We start from the raw sequence: 14,586 nt of genomic DNA on the forward strand, positions 1-14,586 counted from the left end.
ATAATGCAATGTAAGTAACTTTGGATAAAAGCGTCCGCTAAATGCCTAAATGTAAATGTGAAAGTATCACTTCAAATACGGTAGAGCAGGTCTTCTGTATAACACTGCTGTGTGTCACAATGTCGCAATATCATGAAGCAAGACTAGAAAATTTCCATTACAACCCCTACCGGAAACTGCATAGGGTTCTGACCCTGCAACACAGAGGTCACGCATATAGCACATTGTTGAGAGGACTTGGTAGAAGTTTCTGTTCATTGAAAATGAGATGCGTGATATAACAACATGCAATTCTTGAAACTTTCCAGTCTGGCTTTATAACTCAAGACAGCACTGAGTCTGCTTTATTAAGGGTTTCTAATGAAATACTGTTATCAACTGACGCTGGTGACTCTGTGATCCTAATACTGTTAGACTTAACCTCGGCTTTTGATACAGTGGATGATAAAACTCTTCTATCTCGACTAGAATTTCATGTGGGCATCCAGGGAACTGTCCTCAGTTGGTTTAGATCCTACCTAACAAATAGAAGTTTTTCTGTCAAACTTTGTAATTTTTCTTCCTTGCAAACTAAACTTTCATGTGGAGTGCCACAGGGATCTATTCTCACTCCTATTCTTTTCTCCAGGCTCCATTTTCAGAAAGCATGGTGTATCATTTCACTGCCATGCACGATACGCAAATTTTATTTGCTTCTGAAACGCAACTCAGATTCTGCTTTGAAATCTCTTTTTGCATGCCTAGAGTGAGTTTGACTTTGCCCCTGTGGCCCCTTGAAGGTTACGTGCTGTTTTGTGTGTCTTTGAGTTAACCTGTCTCTTTTTTGTTGTTTCTCTTTCCAGATCAACTGATGGAGCAATATAGCGCGCATCAAGAGGGTCCGGACCCCACCCCGAAGCGGCGCGATAATGCAATAAGCGCCCGGTCATGTTGCACCAGATGGCCGTGAAACGGGCAGCTGATCTCCAAGGCCCTGTTGGAGAAGCGCAGGGAGGAGGCCAAGAGAAGCATCCCGAAGATTCTCGGTAAGTCGATGTCCTTAGTTGTTAGTTACAGTTCACTAACCTTTACTAACGGTGCTGTTTTTGTGTGTTTCCACAGAAGACCTTGAGCAGGATAAGACCCAAAAAACCCAGTTCTGACTGTACGGGTATGTCACTGCATTCCTGGCCTCCATCCATGGTCACCGCTGTGGGGTGTTCCAGAATATGACCATAGATGAGTTCAGGAACGCGACGAAGACAGCAAGTACATACTTGATAAATGTAAGTGATCTACCTCTGTGTGTGTCTCTCTTCTCTTGCCACGTCTCCTCTAGACTCCATTCTGACAGACGTTTTCTTGCATTTTGTTCCACAGGTCAACATGCACAAGACCAATTAGGCCTTCGGACCCGCCCAAGTTGCACTCTCCATGGAGGAGTTTAAGTGGTTTGAGCGGTTCCTCAAAACGAGTAGGCCAAAATATTCACTTAAGGTTAACTTAGAGTAACTTGCAGTCAGTTCAACTTAAATGGGTTTAACCACAGATGATGCTACAGTAACTTAATGATAAAATAACTTAGAAATAAGAAATCTACTCTTACCTGCTCCACTTACCTGTCTCCAGCTGATTCTAGAAATAGTGCTTATAAAATCACTTAATCTGTAACAGAGACAATTTAATGTCAGAGTCATAATAACCACATTACATGATAATACTGCGACAATAACTTACACAAAAGATGAAAAGTGACAAAAGACTTTATAATCTGTTTCACCTAAGTATAATGTGCATGCACGGCCAGCGTCAGATGCTATAACATTCATACTCTGTACAAAAAAGAGCTAAGAATACATACAGTCACATATTAATTAAGGTATTATAGTGTAGAATGTTGTAAATGTATGCAAAAGGCCAAAATGCATTGCATTCTGCAGAGCTCACTGGCCAAAATGAGCTCACATCCATAAAGGGCCTTCTCCAGATGCTGTAAAAAGATGCAGCCATCATAGTTTTCAATGAAAGCACATGGTTTTATCCAGCTAAGAAAGCATGCCGCATGTGAGTATAACTTTGCATTGCACACTGGGCTACAAGTTTTGCTGAATTACATGGAAATTACATTTAAAAGAAAGCAAAGTATTTGTGTCTTTTGCATATGCTTATCACGCTCAGCACTGTATTACATTAAAGAGCACATGTTTGCATTCTCATAAGTGTCTTAAACAGCAGACGAGGAAGGCCCTTGTGTATATGAGCTCAATTTGGCGTGTGACCTCTGTACAATACGAAGTACTTGTGTCTTTTGCATGTGCTCATCATGCTCTGCAATGTATGACATTCAATGGCATGTGTTTGCATTCTAACTTGTGTATTTTTACTGCATCTGATGTTTGCCCTGCATGCATGTCAGCTCAGTTGAACCTTGTGCATGGTCGAATTACATGAAACTTCCTTTGTGTTTTTTTTGTTTCCCAGGTTCCACAGTCTAACTGTCCCCTGTGCAACAGGCACATTACCAACTTTAAGCAGCACCTGAGTGGATTCCAGGGAATCCGAAATGTACAGGAGCACCAGCTATGGCAGAAGTTGGCAAGGGGCAGTGTCTATCTCGGAGGACAGACCTGCCCCTTGTGCAAAGTGTTCTTTAAACAGTTCGAAAAACACTTTAAAGCTTCACACAAAGACATATCTGTAAGTCATTCATAAAACACATTTCATTGCTTCCTTTGTGCTTTGTTTTCTAAAAGGTTATATGTCAATTTGTCTTTTCCAGTCAAATATGAAGAAACGTTTGATTAAAAATGGAGAGAGAGGTCACCATGAAGAAGTTGCGGTAGCTGAAGGCCAGCAACCCTGCCATCCCCATGGTAACCCTGATGGATGAGCTGCAAGGCCGTACAGCAGGGCTCTTCAATAGGCGGCCCGCGGGCCACATCCGGCCCGCAAATGATTTTTTTTGGCCCGCTTGATGCACTAAAAGTGTATTCAGTTTCATTTGGGTTGGCATGACACCACCCCACGAAAACACACGAAGCACTCTGATCTCACATAGCTCTCGCGGTACTCCATCAGCCAATCACAATGCTGGCGCGAAAATGCAAACGGCGCAGGTTCATTGACAGCTAGTGACAAGGGTTGACAGCGAAATCATGGCGATTGTAAAAAAGAGAAAGGTAGACACAGAATATTTAAAAGAATGGACTTAACAGTTTTGTTTTATTTTGCCTGACCACCACAATGCAAAGCCAACGTGTTTATTATGCACAAGACCGTGGCGGTCTGCAAGAATGATAACTTGAAACGGCATTTCGGGGCATTGCGCAGAAATTTCAAATGCAGTTATCCGGAACATTCTGAAAGCCTGTAACCGCAGCATTCTTACGTGTGGCTTGGAACCTGGCAAAGGCCAAAAAACCGTTCACTGACGCCGAATTAATTAAAACCTGTGCAACTGATATGGTGGATAAACTTCTAAATCACGACGCGAAAATAAAGAAAATGGTAACGGAGCAGGTTCCATTATCTGATTGCACAGCAACAAGAAGAGTGGAGCCATTGGCGGGTGAGTGCCTGTCTAATCTGTTATAAGACATAAAGAAAGCAGAAGCCATATCACTCACAATAGACTCGTCTCGCGAACTAACCGACATTGCACAGCGGTGTTTGTCCGATTTTTTTTATGGGAAGGATTTCCGCGAAGAGCTGCTTTGTTTGCTGCCGATGCATGGGCGCACAACCGGTGAAATACTTTTTAATGAACTAACGGAGTTCTTTAAAAATAATGAATTAGATTTGAGCAAAGTTGTTTCTGTCATTACTGACGGGGCTCCCTCAATGGTTGGACATCAAAAAGGCCTGATAAGCACTAGCTTCATAAATCGGTGTTGAAAAATGAAAGAGACGATGGATGCAGTCACGAGGCTGGTAAACTTTATTCGCGAGAGCTCGAGTCTGCCACATCGTCGTTTCCGAGCTCGTCGTGTGCTGAAGAGAGTTTGTGAATATAATGTTACTGTTTTATCAAAACTGAGGAAATAGAACTAATAAAAAACATATTTATATTGTGATTTTTTTTAAAACAAATAAACAACTGTAAAAAAAAAAATTATAATAATGACAATAATAATAATAATAGCAGAACAAACATTGTAGTTATCCAATTATAGTTGGTGGCCCTTGACTTGCTATTGTTAGTAGAATTTGGCCCTTGGTGAAAACTAATTGAGGAACCCTGCCGTACAGGTAGGTGTAAGGTTGTCAATTAAAAGTGTGTAGACTACTCAACTGCTCTCCCGTGACGTAATACATCTGAAGTGACACTCGTGTTTTTTTCCAGGAAAGCCCCATCGCTCCTGAGACCCTTACCCCCAGCGTCAGCTCAGACAGCTCGACCGCCCTCCCTTCTTCCCCTGCCTCACCTGCCACCAGCTGTCCCTGTGTGACTCCTGAGGCAACCACCCCTAACCTCAGCCCTCCTGGCAGTGCTGTGCCTGCCACCCCTCCCTTCAGACCCTCACTTACACCTGAGCGCACCACCCCTTACCTCAGCCCTCCTGGCAGTGCCGTGCCTGCCACCCCTCCCTTCAGCCTCTCTCTTACACCTGAGCCCACCACCCCTTACCTCAGCCCTCCCGGTTGTGCCTCCCCTGCCGTGCCGACCACGCCTTCCTTTAAGCCCTCCCTCCACACATCTTCACTCCCATTCCTGCCTTTACAGCCTTTGCCAGTGAGGGTAGCTTTTTCAGTCCCCTCTTGTTTAGTGAGGATGAACTGGAAAAGCTGGAAAACTCGGTATGTCTTAAGCCGTCACTGTAATCTTAGTTAGTTTGTTAGTTAGTTAGCATTCCAACGCTGAAAACTAAACCAATGCTTTGTTTTATCACAGATATTCTATGGCGTTTATTTTGACCCAAAAGTCGCGCGCAAGGAATCCGCGCGCAGGTGTGATGCAAACGCGCATAATAATATACACGCGTGAAAAAGCTGTTCCGTGAGGGCGTATTTATACACCGCGAGCGCGCAGAAAAGTATCCGCGAGCGGAAAAGAATACTCGCGAGGGATCTTTTCTGCAAAGCGCGCATAAATGGAGCCACGCGAGTATGGGCTGGGATGAGTACTCTCGCGAATCACTCTGCGCTCTCGCAACTGCTGCACATCACTCGCTCGATGTTCAAGCAGACTTTTGAGACTTTGGGGGCTGGACAGATGACTGATGACTCCGCCTCTGTGATTGGTCACTTGCAAAATGCAACAGCCAGTCTGTTATCACCTGCTACTTTCCTCTTCGTCGAAGAGTCAGTCATCAAGATGTCGGAGAAAAAAGAGGTAAAACAAGGAAGAGTTAAGTTTACATATTTGTGACGAAAGCAATTACATATGTAATCCATGTAGTTTCAAAAAGATGAAGCCATTGCTTAAATTAGTGTCAATTAGTGCAAGTTGTTGCAACTGTCCATGAGGTGTAGTCGATTTTACTTTTTTACATATTTTTGAGTTGTATAAAGTAGCAAGCTCATATTTTTACCAGATTTGACATATATACTTATTTATCATGTTAACCGTTATGATAGGAAGAATTACAGGAGGCTGCGCGACGGGTGATGTCACTACTGCAAAGCGCCCTATCTCAGCCAGCAGCCAGAGACAGTGAGGATGTTGTTACACACACCTTATGCTATCTGTTACATCTTGTTTATATGCTAGTCATTATAGTGTATTTCACGAAGTTAAGTTAAAGCAATAATGTTGCCAAAATGTAATCTAAACTTTGAATATGACGATGGTGTATGAACCTTTTATGTACTTGATTAATCAAATATTAGTCCTGCTCAGTGTGGTAAATTTGTTGTTTTTGTGTGTTTGAAAGGAGTTTCTGCAGATTCTGCAAACCAGCCACACACTAGCCGAGAAGTTCCACAGCAGAAAAACACTTTGGAGCAAAACATGTCAAGGTTTGTCATTCTGATAGCTGTATTCATATTTATGATAGTTTAAATATTAAAAAAATGCTGTAGTGCTTGACATTGTTTTAAATTATTTTTCTTATGTTGTTTCTTACTTCACCTTTTTGCAGATCTTTCCCAGGACTGTTTGGGTAAAATCTGGGAAAAAAATTGACTAGGAAAAGGGGACCACATTCTACTGTTACTGACATGAACAGAAGACTCACTACTGTCAAGTGTTTTCCAGTACAGTTTTACCTTGTCAACAAATGTATGGACAAGACACCAAAAGCTGCAGATGAATTAACTCTTCTACAGGCAGGGATGGGTCGAAGAACCATCAGTATTGCAGATAATGCTGACCATTCATGGGTAAGTTGCAACAGAAAACCATGGTTGGCTTAAGGTGTTCATTCAATTGTTCAGACTACAATAATTTTAACCTTGCCTAATAATTTGATTTACATTTTGTCAGACCTCTATAATGTACACTAAATTTCACTTCTCACACACCCTGATTTAAAAATATCTTACATAAACTTACATGAAGTTAATAAATGCGATTGTGCTGTTTCATACCATTTCGGTGTCAGTTTAATAATTTACACTATTCTTTGGTATGCTGAGTTACAAAACATTTTTTTAAATTTGAAATGTAATTCTTAAAAAAAACTATTATTAACCATTAATCATAAAGAGTACGTCAATGCACCACACAAATTGTATGCAGTAGGGCTGTGTTCATAACTTGTCTTTTAGTGAGTGAAGGCATAGCGGTACATCATGATTAACCGCTAACATAATTTACTGCTAATAAGACTTAATTAAATTATTAAGGAATGTACATTATCCAAAGATATCTCTTTGCCACAATACTTACATTATATAAATTATACACAGTTGTCTACAAAACTTGAGGAGACATACTCGAAGGGGGCATGGATGTTGTATAAGGCTGTTGGTAAGATATTGAGGCTTCCTATTTTTAGCTATTGTCTTATGTTGTCTACTGTCAAATTTGATTGACTTCTAGTATTACTTCTTTACTATCTTTTCCTTTAAGGTGGATCTGGACAAAGAAAATTTTCCACAATAATTCCACACAATATCATTACATGCTATACCATTAAGATTGGTGCTCATTAAAATGACTAAAGTTGTCAAACATGTTCATAAGGAGGGGGTGTCCCAATCCTGTGGGCAGTATAGTGTATGCTAAATTGTTAAATCAGTTCATCCATTTATGGAAGCAGTAAATAAGGGTATAGGGCAAGATATTTAGTTCACCAGTGGTTTATTTGTAAGACATGCTCTTACTACATGAAAAGTAATTATTTTAACAATGCAGTAATTTCATAGTAGTAGAAAAATATATTATAGTGTAATATTATAATATTACAGCTTTATATAGTTTTATCAGTTAATAACCGATGATGTTCACTAGTTCATATTCAACATATACAGTGTTTATTTCTGGGCTCTTTTGGGGATCAGGTTTAATTTTTATCAGGTATCAGGGTTTATTACAGTGAAGATGCTTTGACACACTCTATTGTATTACTATACATGACCTTGACTTAACAACAGGGATTTTGTAAGACACTGTATTATTTTATTCTGAGCAGAGTGGCAAGTATGATCCAGCAGTTCACTGCTGGGATCAACTCCTGTGGCTGTTTGTGGGAGGTGGTGTGTAAAAACTCAGTGGCTTTCCTCCCCTTGTTTACCAACACAAGAGGTAAACTAAAAAGAAATGATGTCAAGGACCTTTTTGACGTTGTCTGGAGTACACCAGGGAGCAACAGGCGAGGAGACTGTCTTCCAGTGGGAGTGCTGGCTAATGTCAATTCAAGGTGCTTTTTAAATCCACATGGTTTTGTAATTTTATTTATTTTTGCCCTTAACATGTTCTGTTTTACCCACATTAACAGAAGAAGATGTGGCCATATCCTTTGAGGATCTTTTGGCGTTTGTCACTGCTGCAGATTCTATCCCTCCACTGGGATTCCCGCAAAAGTGCCACATTGAATTTTATGACCAAGAAGAGCCAACCAGAAGAATTCCCTATGCATCAACCTGTGCCCTGACGCTTTACCTGCCAAGAGGGGTTGTTGAAGAGGAGGAATTCAAGTCAAGTCAAGTCAAGTCAGCTTTATTTATATAGCGCTTTTTACAATTTTCATTGTTACAAAGCAGCTGTACAAGAAAAAATGACTATAAGTAAAACATAAAAGGTTATGGAATTCAAAACACAGGTCAAATATCAGACACACAATAAATTCCTATATGCAGTGTTAATTAAATAAGACTATCAAATTCTAGCAGCCCCCCGGCCAGGCAAAACAGTGCAAAACAGTATGCAAACGGTGGCGAGGAACCCAAAACTCCATTGGAGGAGAAAAAAAACCTCGGAGGGAAACCAGGCCTGACCAGGGGATTCCAGTTCCCCTCTGGCAAAACTGCTGCCTCTGCACAAGCTCAACAGTGCTTGCACAACAAGGCAAAATAAAAAACAAAGTTAGATTTAAAATTATCATTAATAATCTAATAGTGGCTGAAGTTTTGTAGGGACGTCACTTCCTTCGTCCAGCATTTGTCAGGTCTAGGAATGGAATTCAAAGAACTAATGTTCACTGCAATTAAAGGATCTCTTGGTTTTGGAAAGGTATAAGCGTGAACTTAGTTAATTCGATCTAAGTCACAACGAGATGAAAATTGCTAAAGATATAAAGTCCTGAAATGTTTATCTGTGCATGTTGTTATAGCACGCTTGTCATTTTCAATGAACAGAAATTTCTACCAAGTCCTCTCAACAATGTGCTTTATGCATGCGTGACTTCTGTGTTCCACGGTCAGAACCCTAGGCAGTTTCCGCAACACACAACAGTGGTATATAGAAGTGCTGTTCTACCTTATTTTAATGTTATAATGAAATGTTAACTTGTGAAAGTGTCATTTCAAATACAGTAGAACAGCACTTCTATATACCACTGTTGTGTGTTGCAATGCACCCCTAGCGGAAACTGCCTAGGGTTCTGACCATGGAACACAGAAGTCACACATGCATAAAGCACATTGTTGAGAGGACTTGGTAGAAATTTCTGTTCATTGAAAATGACAAGCGTGCTATAACAACATGCACAGATAAACATTTCAGGACTTTATATCTATAGCAATTTTCATCTCGTTGTGACTTAAATTGGAATATATGCATTGTTGAGAGTACTTAAACTTGATTTCGTAAACTGCCTGGGGTTCCGCCTGTGAAATGCAGAAGTCAAGCATGAAAAGAGCCCATTGCAGACCAAAATAGTTTTGTTTGTTAATAAAATAACTAATGTGTTTGCAAAAATATGAATCTTTAGATTTTTGTTAAAGTTCTGGTATGGATTTTGGGGCAAGATCTAAGTGGATCTGATGGTAAAAGAAGTTAATGAGAAGTTTTGGTGTGGGGCCTGGGCCATTTGAATTTACCAGCATTCTAGAACACCTCCACATTGTTTTTGGTTCACATTGACCTTAAGAATGCAAAATCATATTAACATTAAAGCGGCTACATCAGCATATATTGTGGTTATAAAAATGTAACAAGGTTAAACAAAATCTGAAATCTTTTTTTTGAGAGACCAATTAAAAAGCCATGAAACCATAACAGAACATACTCTTTATAAATGTAAATGGTAAGCTCTGTTAAGTCCTTTAAAAGTCAATTACAATATACAACCTTCAACTAGTTCTATTTTGTTATGAACTTGCCATATGCTAATGACTGTGAGAAGCCAAAAAAGCCAAAACATTACAAAAAATGTCCAGTCCTAGTTCTCCTTGCGCACCACCAAGTGGATCAAATTGTGCAGTGAGTTCCTCAAATGTTGAATTGTCCAAATTGTAGTGATTTTGTGGTACTGCCACTCTCTCTGGCCAGTCAACCATTGCTGCCCCCTGCACTCCTGACGTGGTTTGTCCTTGTTCAGATGTTGCGTCAGTTTCGTCTGCTGGCCCGGCTGTTGTGCTGAAAATATCCCGAATTGCTGTGCTGCTTTCCCCTTGTTGCTCCAAGCAGCCTCTAACAAAAATCTGGATGGGGGTCTGATGTCCTTCTGTTCTCAACCCATGGTTGTTCCATTGCCGGATGAAGGCAGTCAAGTCCCTGTTGATCCTTGGTAAAAAGAAAAAGTGAAGAGCCCATATGTGCATCTCATTGTCTATGTCCACTATACCTTCACTCTCCAGGAAGTTGAAAAGATTATAATATACATTGGTAAATCCCCACCACATGTCACCCCAGAGCCTCTCAATAAGCTGGTTGTGAGTGCTCCTGCCTCTGATAGCACTGCCTCTATCTAGGCCCCTGAAAATGTTCATCATGACACAGACAGCATTGTTTTCTCCTCCATGATCTGTTCTGACCCTAGAAGGCACTTAATGCATGGCCACAGCATTCAAAAAGCAATCCAACACAGTGCTACTCCGGTTGTTGTCTGAGGCACGGAGAAAGACTATGAGACGACTGTACCCATCTATACCACCATGAATTACAATTCGCCACCTAAAACACAGAGAAACCGTTATAATATAAAAAGCATTTCAGTACATCATCCTATTTAATATATGTAAATGACATCTCTACCTTATCAATTTGTGGTTGCCATCAAGGTGCCACAGAGAGTTTGGTCCAGCTACTCTGTACAATCGTCTCTGTGGTCTTTGAGACATTGCCCTTAGTGCAGCTGCCCTAGGGTTGATTCGAGCTAAACTCTTCCTGATGCGATGTCTCTGCACCCGAACTCCACTAGCCCGTAACTGTGCTCTTACGGCCTCAGATCCCAGCTGGTCATTCCCAGCCACAATATCCTTGATCATTTCATCGAGGGCATCATCAGTTAACTCAGAAAAGGACATAGCACGATTCAAACTGAACTTCCTGGAAAAACAAGTATGCAAACATAAAAATAAATTGCTAAAAAGATGAATTTTCTTGTGGCTTAAGTAGGATGGCACTATATACAAAAGCCATGTGTTTGATGAATGCAAATACATAGAGATTGATGAATATTAAAACAATGTTCTGCGTGTTCAAAATGGGAGAGAGGCCAGTTAAGAAAATGTTGAAATTTATTGATCGGAAGATTCAAAAATACAACAGCTGCTGGGTGGGTTTCTCAGATACAAAAAACTCTTACATAAAGAACCGACCCCCGAAAAACAGTTTCACAGCTTTTATAATATTTCATGACGGGTCTCTTCTCCAATCAGCTTTCTCTTCTTTGTCTGGTCTCAGCCAATCAGATCACACTGCTTTGCTCTCGAATCATCTGCAACACATTATATAGAGGCCCCACAATCCACCACATTCCATGGGGCTCCGTGTGTAATCTAATATTTACATACACACATACCGTTTCCTGTGGAAAAATACACTCAAAATCATCCCAACTCTTGGCTAACACAACTCACACACTTGGTTATATTTTCAACATATTATGCACAGTTAGTAATCGATAATGAAATCATAAAGCATATTAAATGTAAAATCACGTTTAAACCACAATAAAAACCACAATAAAAATCCTACAGTCCCCCTCTTGACCACTGAAAGTGGTTCACAAATCATCACAATCATCGTTATCCTCCACAGGTGAACTGTCCACAACAAATTTTATTACTGCTTTTCTATCCGTCCCTTGCATGTGCAACCCCATTATAAGGAAAAATTCCCCTGTATAATTGGCTGATCCCGTTCTGGTGGAAATTTGAAAGGGTGAGTAGATTCTGGCTTGCACTGTAATATCTTTGCATTTTAAAATCAAATTTTGCCGAGGTACAGGTCCGAAGGCTGGGTTCTTTCGGGGTCCAACCACCGGTATATGCTATCACATTATTCCACGACGGACACCATTCACCCCTATAGGTTTGCCTAGACTCCATATTCCCGTCCATACATACATATACCTTGTACCCCCTCCATGTGCTATTTTTTCCCCCACAATTAATGACAGCGCATAGGTCGAAAGTAAATGATGTGGTCTTGTCCCAAACATAGTTAAGTACGAGTTGTTCACATTGTAACCTCGTATCGGCTATGGCTCTTTTGTGTCTCGGTTTCGATGTGGTTTTGTTGCTTTCCTGACCCTCAGTTAGGCTAAAAATGATTCCTACTATGACTCCTGAAATTATTAATAGGATCCCCAACAGCTTCCATTTTTCCCACAGCTTCATCTCATTACCCTCTCTTGGACTTTAAAGGAACAATAAAAACACTCTTGAATATTGAAATGGTTAAACACACAGTATACTTAATGAAAATATGCGATTAAGAAAATATATATATATGGTTAAAATCACACAAAATGTACTTGACTGTAAGGAATAAGTGGTTATACGTTAATGAATATGAGAATATAAAAATCACAACAGCAATAATGAATATGAAAAATGATTGTAAAAAAAATGATTAAAATATGAATGAGAATATGAAAATCACAACAACAATAATGAATATGAAAAATATTCGTACCCCTTGATTATAATGAGTATATAGTTATCACTATCTGTACTCCTTCGAACACCTGTTTCAGTATGTTCTGGACTCTTTGAAAATCTAGTTTGTCCAATCCACACCCCAGCCGGGGTACGGACACACTCTTCACCTTATGTTCGACACACCAATTTCTCATCTGTGTTAAGCTTTTTGTGAGATTGTCATAGGTTGGTTTGTCCGTGCATTTTGCTTTAGTGACTAAGTGGAAAATAGTTCTACCGTCTTCCTCGTGAGTTACTGCACAATCACCTGTTCTTTTGTTTTGCTGCTTCACTTTCTCCACTCCGTAACTGTTTTTAAATGTCACTGCAATACCTGCTCCGTATGCACAATCCTCACTTACACAATGTGCTAGAGGTTCACCCTGTGGGCTTGAAAAAATGTCACCTTTTTTACACAGAATTTGTAATGGCCCTGTGGTTGGTTCTGCTTTGCTGTTACCCTCCCTCTCTTGGACCTGAAGCCTCAGGTCCACCGCGGTTTCAGCCAACGACCTGTTTGGTGGATCACAATTAACACAAGATGACAAATGATACCAGGTGTCGCCTTTCCCCAATAGGCGAACACAATGTGACGTCCTTGCTGTGACTTTCAGGGGTTCAGTCCAGCGTGGCTCATTCCACTTCCTGCGAAACTTCTTTAGGCGAACCCACTCTGACGGGGCCGAAATGGGCCCTTCGGCAATGTCAACTGGAGCCTGCTGGGAGAAATGTTTAATCATAGCAGTCAGTTTGTCATAATAAACACAGTGTGAAATTGGTGCACAGGTTTCCGGCTTCAGCGGCATCGATGGTCCTGGAAATGAGCGACCTGTAAGCATTTCAAAAGGTGTAAAGCCAGTGACTCTGTTAACAGACGAACGTACAGACATTAAAGCCAACGGAAGAGCTGCGAGCCATGTCAATTTGGTCTGTGCACAGATTTTAGCCAATTTAAGTTTCAGTGTTAAGTTCATGCGTTTGACCTTCCCTTGCGATTCAGGATGATAGACGGCCCCAAACGCATGCGTTAGGGACGACGATTTCTCTACAATGTTTAAATGCTCATTTTGAAAATGCGATCCGTTGTCCGAACGGATATGCCGAGGAAAACCGTGATGTGGGATGTAATGATTAATGAGACAATTAATGACTGCAGTGCTGTCTTCCCTACCCGTGGGAAAAGCCTCGGGCCAACCCGTGAATTGGTCAACTATGACCAACAAATATCTTTTCCCTTGGACTCTGTCCACCATATCCGTAAAGTCAATCACAATCTCCTCCCCTGGGCCATGCACAGGTGAAAATACACCCCTCAGCTGTTTTAGTGACAACCTGATACCATTTGAGTGAGAAAGGGATGCCACCAATATTGCAATGTTTTCATCATCTGTTTTGAACTCACGTGCGACATAGTGTGTGCTTGGGTCATGATTGAGCGAGACAGGCTCATGGGCAATGCTGGTCTGCCATCTGGGGCCTGCCACAGACCATCTGGTGCGCACAGGGCCCCATACTCTGTCCACGTTGACAGTTCTTCTGGTGTGCATTTGCCATGTTCGGCCACAAGTGTTTCTCTGCTGAAAGATGGTAACAATTTCACATATGAAGAGTCAGTCTGTACCATCATGGTCACCTGATAGCCTGCAGCTGTTTTGGCAGCCAAGTCAGCAGCCTCATTACCCCTTGCTATAACACTTTCAGTTTTGCAATTGCCTTGACACTTTATGACGGCGACTGCTTCTGGGATTTGCAATGCCTCCAACAGAGCACGTGCTTCGAGATCGTGTGCTATTGGTCTGCCAGAGCTGGTGACGAAGCCACACCTTTGCCAAACAGCAAGCTCGACGTGGACTGCACCAACAACATACGCTGAGTCACTGTAAATATTGACTTTGCCTTGGCCTGCGATTTTCAATGCCTGTGTAACAGCGATAAGCTCCGCTCTCTGTGCTGATTGTTTCCCTGTTATCTTTTCGGCTTGTCTGGTTATATACCCGTCATCTGTTTGCTGCACTACTGAATAAGCTGAGACCAAAGAGCCATCATGAGCTCGGAAACAACAACTATCCGTAAACAATGTGATCACGTCCGAGTGTCCAACAATCGGCGTGGCGGTTAGGTCGTTACGGACACGGC

At 41.2% G+C, this 14,586-nt stretch overlaps 1 protein-coding gene across 2 annotated transcripts in view; it reads left to right on the top strand.

The window, feature by feature from the left end:
• The window catches only part of LOC306902760 (uncharacterized protein), a 53,379-nt gene extending 43,819 nt beyond the window's left edge, over positions 1-9,560 (top strand). Inside the window, exons 2-14 of one of the 2 annotated variants that reach the window (XR_013787474.1) lie at positions 843-1,025; positions 1,102-1,265; positions 1,360-1,453; positions 2,461-2,676; positions 2,759-2,852; positions 4,322-4,776; positions 4,871-5,311; positions 5,557-5,632; positions 5,853-5,937; positions 6,060-6,300; positions 6,829-6,889; positions 6,992-7,781; positions 7,860-9,560. The gene's annotated coding sequence lies outside the window, so the exon portion shown is untranslated. Of the gene's footprint in view, positions 1-842; positions 1,026-1,101; positions 1,266-1,359; positions 1,454-2,460; positions 2,677-2,758; positions 5,312-5,556; positions 5,633-5,852; positions 5,938-6,059; positions 6,301-6,828; positions 6,890-6,991; positions 7,782-7,859 lie in introns of both variants that reach the window. The other variant, XR_013787473.1, reaches the window with a different exon arrangement.
• Positions 9,561-14,586: the final 5,026 nt, after the last annotated feature.

This window comes from Barbatula barbatula, assembly GCF_947034865.1.
Source record: "Barbatula barbatula genome assembly, chromosome: 13".
In the NCBI taxonomy this organism is placed as follows: Eukaryota; Metazoa; Chordata; class Actinopteri; order Cypriniformes; family Nemacheilidae; genus Barbatula; species Barbatula barbatula.